Here is a 6,510-nt window from a genome sequence, read left to right as displayed (position 1 = left end):
CAATTTTATTTAACTTACAAAAACATGTTTATTTTCATTCAAAGACAACACTTAGTTCTTTCACATTTCATTATATCAAGTATTATTTATGTATAATTAGTAAATTGAATTATTAATTTAGTAGCAGCAAGTATTTATAAAAAAACAAAAATTTGAATTTAAATATTTACTCACTCATTATATATTAAAATATTTACATCATATATTAAAGATATAGGTCGAATGGATACAGACATAGAGTTAGCTCATCATTCAAACCAAATCCTACTCATTTTGTTGTGAATTAGGTTGATAACCCACTCCAACCAAATTGAAACAGCTTAATACGAGTTAATACTTAAATTGGCCCTAAAATTTGACCTCCGACTCAATTTAGCTCTCAAGGTTTCAATTGATTCTAATTGTACTCTAAAATTTTGACTCGTGCCTCAATTTGGCCCTTCCGTCGTTTTCCGTCACTGAAAAGCTGACCTGGCAATTTTAAATGACACCTGGCAATTTTAAATGACACCTGACACTGTCAAAACGACGTCGTTTAACTCTTGGCGCCGAAAATACTTAGAAACGACATCGTGTGATATGAGAAAGGAGTTAAACCAAAACCCAAATATTATCCACTTAAAAAGTGAAACCCCAATTGACTCTTCTTCTTCCTCCTCCTCTCCTCGTATACGTACCTTCAGAGAAGAACCATGGTTGTCACAGTAACTGAGGTTTGAAGCTTTTCTTACTTATTTCACCCCCAATTGTGAAGACTAATTATCTGGGAATCACCATCTCTTCAAAAATAGGTTAGTAAAAAAATCGTTTCTCTCAACATACGATACTCTGTTTTTTGTAAAATGTTGGTTGTGGGTTGTTCTTCATTTTTTCGCTCTACTTCATCAGTAAAACTTTGGGGGACTGTGGTTGATTATGATTGTCGATGATGGTAGAGGTCTTATATGCTAGAGTTTAATTTTTTTGCATGTATATGGTTGTGATCAACTGAATCTTTCAATTCTTTGTCCGTTTGAGCAATCATTGATTCTTCATATTCCATTTTAAAATCACAATCTTACTCCATCATATCCCATTTTAATTTAATTATCTGTCTAGTATTTTTCGGTTGAAATTACATATATTTATTTATTAGAGCAACCATTGTTAGAAAAATTGTATTACTCCTTGATCAATTTAAAAGGACAATCTTATTCTTTCATGTTTCTCTAATAGTATAACTACATATATTTTATCTCCCTGTTTAGTTCAGTGCTTATCAATTTTTTAATACTTGGTAATAACAAAATGTAATAGCCCCAGACCACCCGCTAGCACGATATTATCCGCTTTGGCATACAAGGCCTCATGGTTTTGCCTTTGACGATAGGGATGATAGCCGAAGCCCCCACACTCACTCGTCAAAACGCGTCATGCTAGAGAGAGGTATCCACACCCCTTATAAGGCATGCTTCATTTCCCTCCCCAATCGATGTGGGACCTTATAATTCACCCCCTAAGGGAGCCTAGCGCCCTCGCTGGCACATCGATCCGGCCTCCGTCTCTGATACCATCTATAACAGCTCAGACCACCCGCTAGTACGATATTGTCCGCTTTGGCACACAAGGCCTCACGGTTTTGCCTTTCACGATAGGGATGATAGCCGAAGCCCCCACACACACTCGTCAAAACGTGTCATGCTAGGGAAATGTATCCACACCCTTATAAGGCATGCTTCATGGGAGAGGTATCCACACCCTTATAAGTTATGCTTCGTTTCCCTCCCCAACTGATGTGGGACCTTACAATTCACCCCCTAAGGGAGCCCAGCGCCCTCACTGGCACATCGATCCGAGCTCCGGCTCTGATACCATCTGTAACAGTCCAGACCACCCGCTAGCACGATATTGTCCGCTTTGGCACACAATGCCTCACGGTTTTGCATTTGACGATAGGGATGATAACCGAAACCCTCCACACTCACTCGTCAAAACACGTCATGCTAGGGAGAGGTATCCACACCCTTATAAGGAATGCTTTGTTTCCCTCCCCAACCGATATGGGACCTTACAATTTAACCCCTAAGAGAGCCCAGCGCCCTTGCTGGCACATTGATTCGGGCTCCTGCTCTGATACCAGCTGTAACAGTCCAGACCACCCGATAGCATGATATTATCTGCTTTGGCACACAAGGCCTCACAGTTTTGCCTTTGACGATAGGGATGATAGTCGAAGCCCCCAACACTCACTCGTCAAAATGCGTCATGCTAGGGAGAGGTATCCATACCCTTATAAGGCATGCTTTGTTCCCCTCCCCAACTGATGTGGGACCTTACAATCCACCCCCTAAGGGAGCTCAGTGCCCTCACTGGCACATCGATCTGGGCTCCGGTTCTGATACCATCTGTAACAGCCCAAACCACCCGCTAGCACGATATTGTCCGCTTTGGCACACAAGGCCTCATAGTTTTGCCTTTGACGAAAGGGATGATAGCCGAAACCCCCACACTCACTCATCAAAACACGTCAAGCTAGGGAGAGGTATCTATACCCTTATAAGGCATGCTTCGTTCCCCTCCCCAACCGATGTGGGACCTTACACAAAACAAGAAAGCCTGTTATTCTTTAAAGCTATTTTTTTATGCTACTCGATATACAGTGACATTGTTAAATTTTTTGATAATTTAAGGCGGAAAAATATGTGGATTGTTCATTATATATTTCTAATTGATGCATTTAGTAGTCATGAAAATATTATTGGTAAGATGAATAGAAAAAAATAGAGAATAATTTTATGAAATTTGGTATTCTTTCTTTGTAATTGATGTTCTTCTTTTTCTTCTTTTTGATGATTATGATTGATTTTGATTTTTTTGGTTGTTATGGATTCATTTCAGAAGAAACTCATGATTTAGCTAAGATCTTGATTTTTCTTGTGTTTATGTCAAAGCATGATTTTAATTTCTATTTTAATATTCTATTTTGGTGTTTGTAGTGGGATCAAAATAAGTTTGCTGTTGACTTTATACTGCTTTTTTTACTTTGTTGTGTGTTACTTTCAGAACTTAATTGTATCATATTCATTGATTTTTTTTTCTTTTGGATATTTAGATTCGTTGATTTAGTTTCTACTTGTGTTGATATATTTTTCTTTTATGTTTTTATTGTTTAATTTGCTACTAAATATAAAAGGTTAATATATACCAAAAAAATGAAAGATTAATTACTAGGGTTCAGTTATGTGCTACTTTCTTACAACTTGTTTCTATTTCTTTTGTTAAAATAATAAAAATTTCATGTTTTGCAATATGCTTTTCATTAATGTTTCTTTGATGAGAATCGTATTGTTTTGTTATGCTGAAATTGAGTTTGCTTTCATAACTTACCCCTCTTACTTTATTCATTTCTATATTCTTACCTTGGTATATGGATTTGTTGTATAAGATAAATTTGTATCAATGTTCAACTTTGCATTTTAAGTTTCATTGGCAGCAAGTTATAAATTATATTTATAGAATTAATTTGTGTTGGAATGATTAAGGATTGCATGAGACATATTGAATTTAGGGAAACAACTCGCCATGATTTTGATAAGAAGATGGATAGATTAAAAAGACTCAACGAGGGAGCTTGGGCATACTTGGATAAGTGGCCTAAACAAGTATGGACCAGGGCATACTTAAGTAGTAATACTGGTCTCTAATATTTATACCATATCCTGAGGATTTTTGTCATTATTAGCTGAGCATGGATGCCTATAAGAATACCTACAAGCACTCTCTCAATCCAATACTAGGGCAGGATCTTTGGGAGAGAAGTGAACACAATAGACCTCATGCACCCAAAATGAAGAGAAAGCCAGGGCCAATAACCAAAAAAAGATGCAAGGACGCTAATGATATTGCAACACACGGGAAATTGCAACCGAAAATTGCCAGCCATTTCTTGAGCCGCTATGAATTGGTGGGATACCAGCGGTTCTATTAGCATTTTTAAGCTCCGTTGTAAATCGGTCAAAATAGCGCCTGTTTGGTATCCCAACAGCAGCAAATAACATTTTGTCGATTTGAATAAAAACCCCTCGCCTTCAACATTTGGGAGCCAGTCTTCTCGTTTCTTGTGAACCCAAAGGGAGCAAAGGCGTGAATCTCCCTCTCGAACCCTTGCCGGCATGTAGCTCCCTTCAGCTGCTACGTCCATCCCCATCACTGATCTGCTTCTCCGCCGTTTAGTTCCCGAGTGAGAAAGGGAACTGGAAGGGCGCGAAACCATCGTTCTTCCCTCTGCCGTGCTCATCTGTGTCGTCGTGGAGTCGCGTGGCTGCCCATCCGTCTTGGTGTTGTGGTCGTTGTCTTCTTCATCCTTCTCCCTTGCCCTATTGTGCGCTACTCGATCACCCTCTCCCTTCTCACTGGTTCGTTCCTCCCTTGCCCTGTTGTTCTAATTTCATCCCTTTGTCCCAATTTAATTTATTTGCTTGTTGTTCTACTAATTTTGCTCCAATTTCATCCCTTTATCTTCTGCCTTTTGTTCGACTTTATCCTGATTCAACCACTATTCTGTTTCAATCCCTATTCTTGGTCTAGAAACATCGATTGTGTTCCAACCTAGCCCTCTATTCGTGTAATATCTCTATCAATTTCTGTTATTGCAATTTCTTTTATCCATTTTCTATTTGCTGTTACTGAGTTTTGTCTTGTGAGTTGCGTTTGTTTTGTGTTAGTGATCTTACTCGTACCTGGACTCCCTGTGGTAGCTTTTCTTCTTCCCAGGTTTGCCTAATTGAATCGCTTTTAGTAATTCCACTTAGTTATTGGACGAAACAAGTTTATTTTATTGCCATGGTGTCATTTTCCATTTCATCCTTGGTGGTATATTTAGGAGGTTTGTTTACGAAACTTTATTTACCTTCATCCTGTTTAATATGGCTATGCAGCCTACATCTATTCATAACATATATTTTCAAGTTTAATTACATGTAAAATTGCATCAGTTGAAAGGGTTTATTCCTTTCACCAAAGCTGGTTATGAGACTTTAAAAATATTTGTAGTGTTTAGGATTTGAACATTTGTGTACGCTTGATATTTTTATATTCCCCCCTTTTAATGAGCATGGAATTATATGAGATGTTATATTTTGATACGTGTATTCCATGATGAAAACTTAAGTCTTTATTTATCTTTCCACCATGTAAAAAATTTTGGATGCAGATCTTGAAGGCAAGACAGATCTCAAGATTCTTACTTTAGAGGTTGTGGAAGAACTTAGAACTAAAAGCAGAGAAGCTTATTAGTTATCACCCTTAAATGCTAAGATCCATGTGTCTTGTCAGTATTGTAAACTCTGGATCATTGTTTGACCTTTTTTCTTTTGTTGATTTTCCTTTGTTATTAAACTATTAAGATAGTTGTCTGATCACTATTTTAGAGGAGCATACTAATAATTCTTTTGACTTTCTAACAATTTCCAAATAGTCCATGCTCCTGTTAGATGCCTTTAACAAAGACAAGGCATTTTTACCTCAACCTCTGCCAAATCCACCTCTTTTGGCTCCCATTCCTGTTGCTACTCCTGACCCTTGAACACAAGAGATGATAAATGAGAAGTTGAAGAAAGCCGAGGACCTTGGTAAGCCACTGATATGATATTCTTTAGCTCATTGGTAGACTGAGGAGAGATGCCCTCTTTAAGAAAAAAGCCCTTTAATTATTTTGGATTAATGAATAGGCGAGCAAGGAAAGGTTGATGAGGCGCAAAAAGCATTGGAAGAAGCCGAAGCACTGAAGAAGGTCCTTCACTTTTTTAATATGGTTTTGTTTGTCTTGCTATTGAAATCATTTCGGGTACTGTTTGCTTATTTAAATCGAAGAGTTCATATATACCTACTGTGATTTTTTCTTGTTAATTTTTATCTGTGTGTTAATAATCTGATTTTGTGTCAGCTTCCGACAAGGCAGGAGCCTGTAGTGGATAATTCAAATTCTTCAAAATATACAGCTACTGATGTGCGGATTGTGAGTAGATTTCCTGTGTTTTATAACTTTAATGAGATAATATGCACTCATATTTCGATTACATTTCAAATGATGCATCAAAATAAATAAAATGTGTAATGTCAAGTCTTTTTCCATATTCTTGCATCCAACCATTTCACTGCAACTTGTACTCATGAGCATTTTTCTTTTTTTTTTTTTTCGATGTGAATGGCTTTCCTTATATTATATCAATTGATTCTTATGTTTTCTTATTCATATATAACTACTCAGACTGATCAGAAGCTACACGTGTGTGACATATGTGGAGCATTTTTTAGTGTATATGACAGGTAACAACTGATCCTGTGCAATACATCTTTTTACCCATCTTTAAGTTTTGATAGGAATTTATGGAGTTAGAATTTAGGGTTTCAAGTGCTTCAGCTTTGCCTTAAAGTTTCTTGCCATTTCAACTAAATCCATGAATGAATTGCTTAATGTTTCTTTTTATCTTTTTTTTAAGAAAAACATAAAAGGAAACTCCATCTTCCAAA

General features: G+C 37.1%; 2 long non-coding RNA genes across 2 annotated transcripts in view; one reads left to right on the top strand and one right to left on the bottom strand.

Moving 5' to 3' along the window:
• LOC110263428 overlaps window positions 1-4,016 on the bottom strand; it is a 6,308-nt gene extending 2,292 nt beyond the window's left edge. The window contains exons 1-2 of the long non-coding RNA XR_002349076.1: window positions 3,889-4,016; window positions 1,551-1,562 (exon numbers count right to left, since the gene is read on the bottom strand). This is a non-coding gene — a long non-coding RNA (uncharacterized LOC110263428). The remainder of the gene's footprint in view (window positions 1-1,550; window positions 1,563-3,888) is intronic.
• LOC107648323 lies at window positions 4,253-6,007 on the top strand. The gene is made up of 5 exons (XR_001621868.2): window positions 4,253-4,394; window positions 4,704-4,752; window positions 5,456-5,609; window positions 5,709-5,770; window positions 5,924-6,007. It is a non-coding gene; the product is annotated as an uncharacterized LOC107648323 (long non-coding RNA).

The sequence above is a fragment of the Arachis ipaensis genome, chromosome B06 (genome assembly GCF_000816755.2).
Source record: "Arachis ipaensis cultivar K30076 chromosome B06, Araip1.1, whole genome shotgun sequence".
NCBI classification, from domain to species: Eukaryota; Viridiplantae; Streptophyta; class Magnoliopsida; order Fabales; family Fabaceae; genus Arachis; species Arachis ipaensis.
The sequence above is the reverse complement of the archived record's forward strand: the minus strand, read 5'-3'. Positions and strand labels throughout refer to the sequence as shown.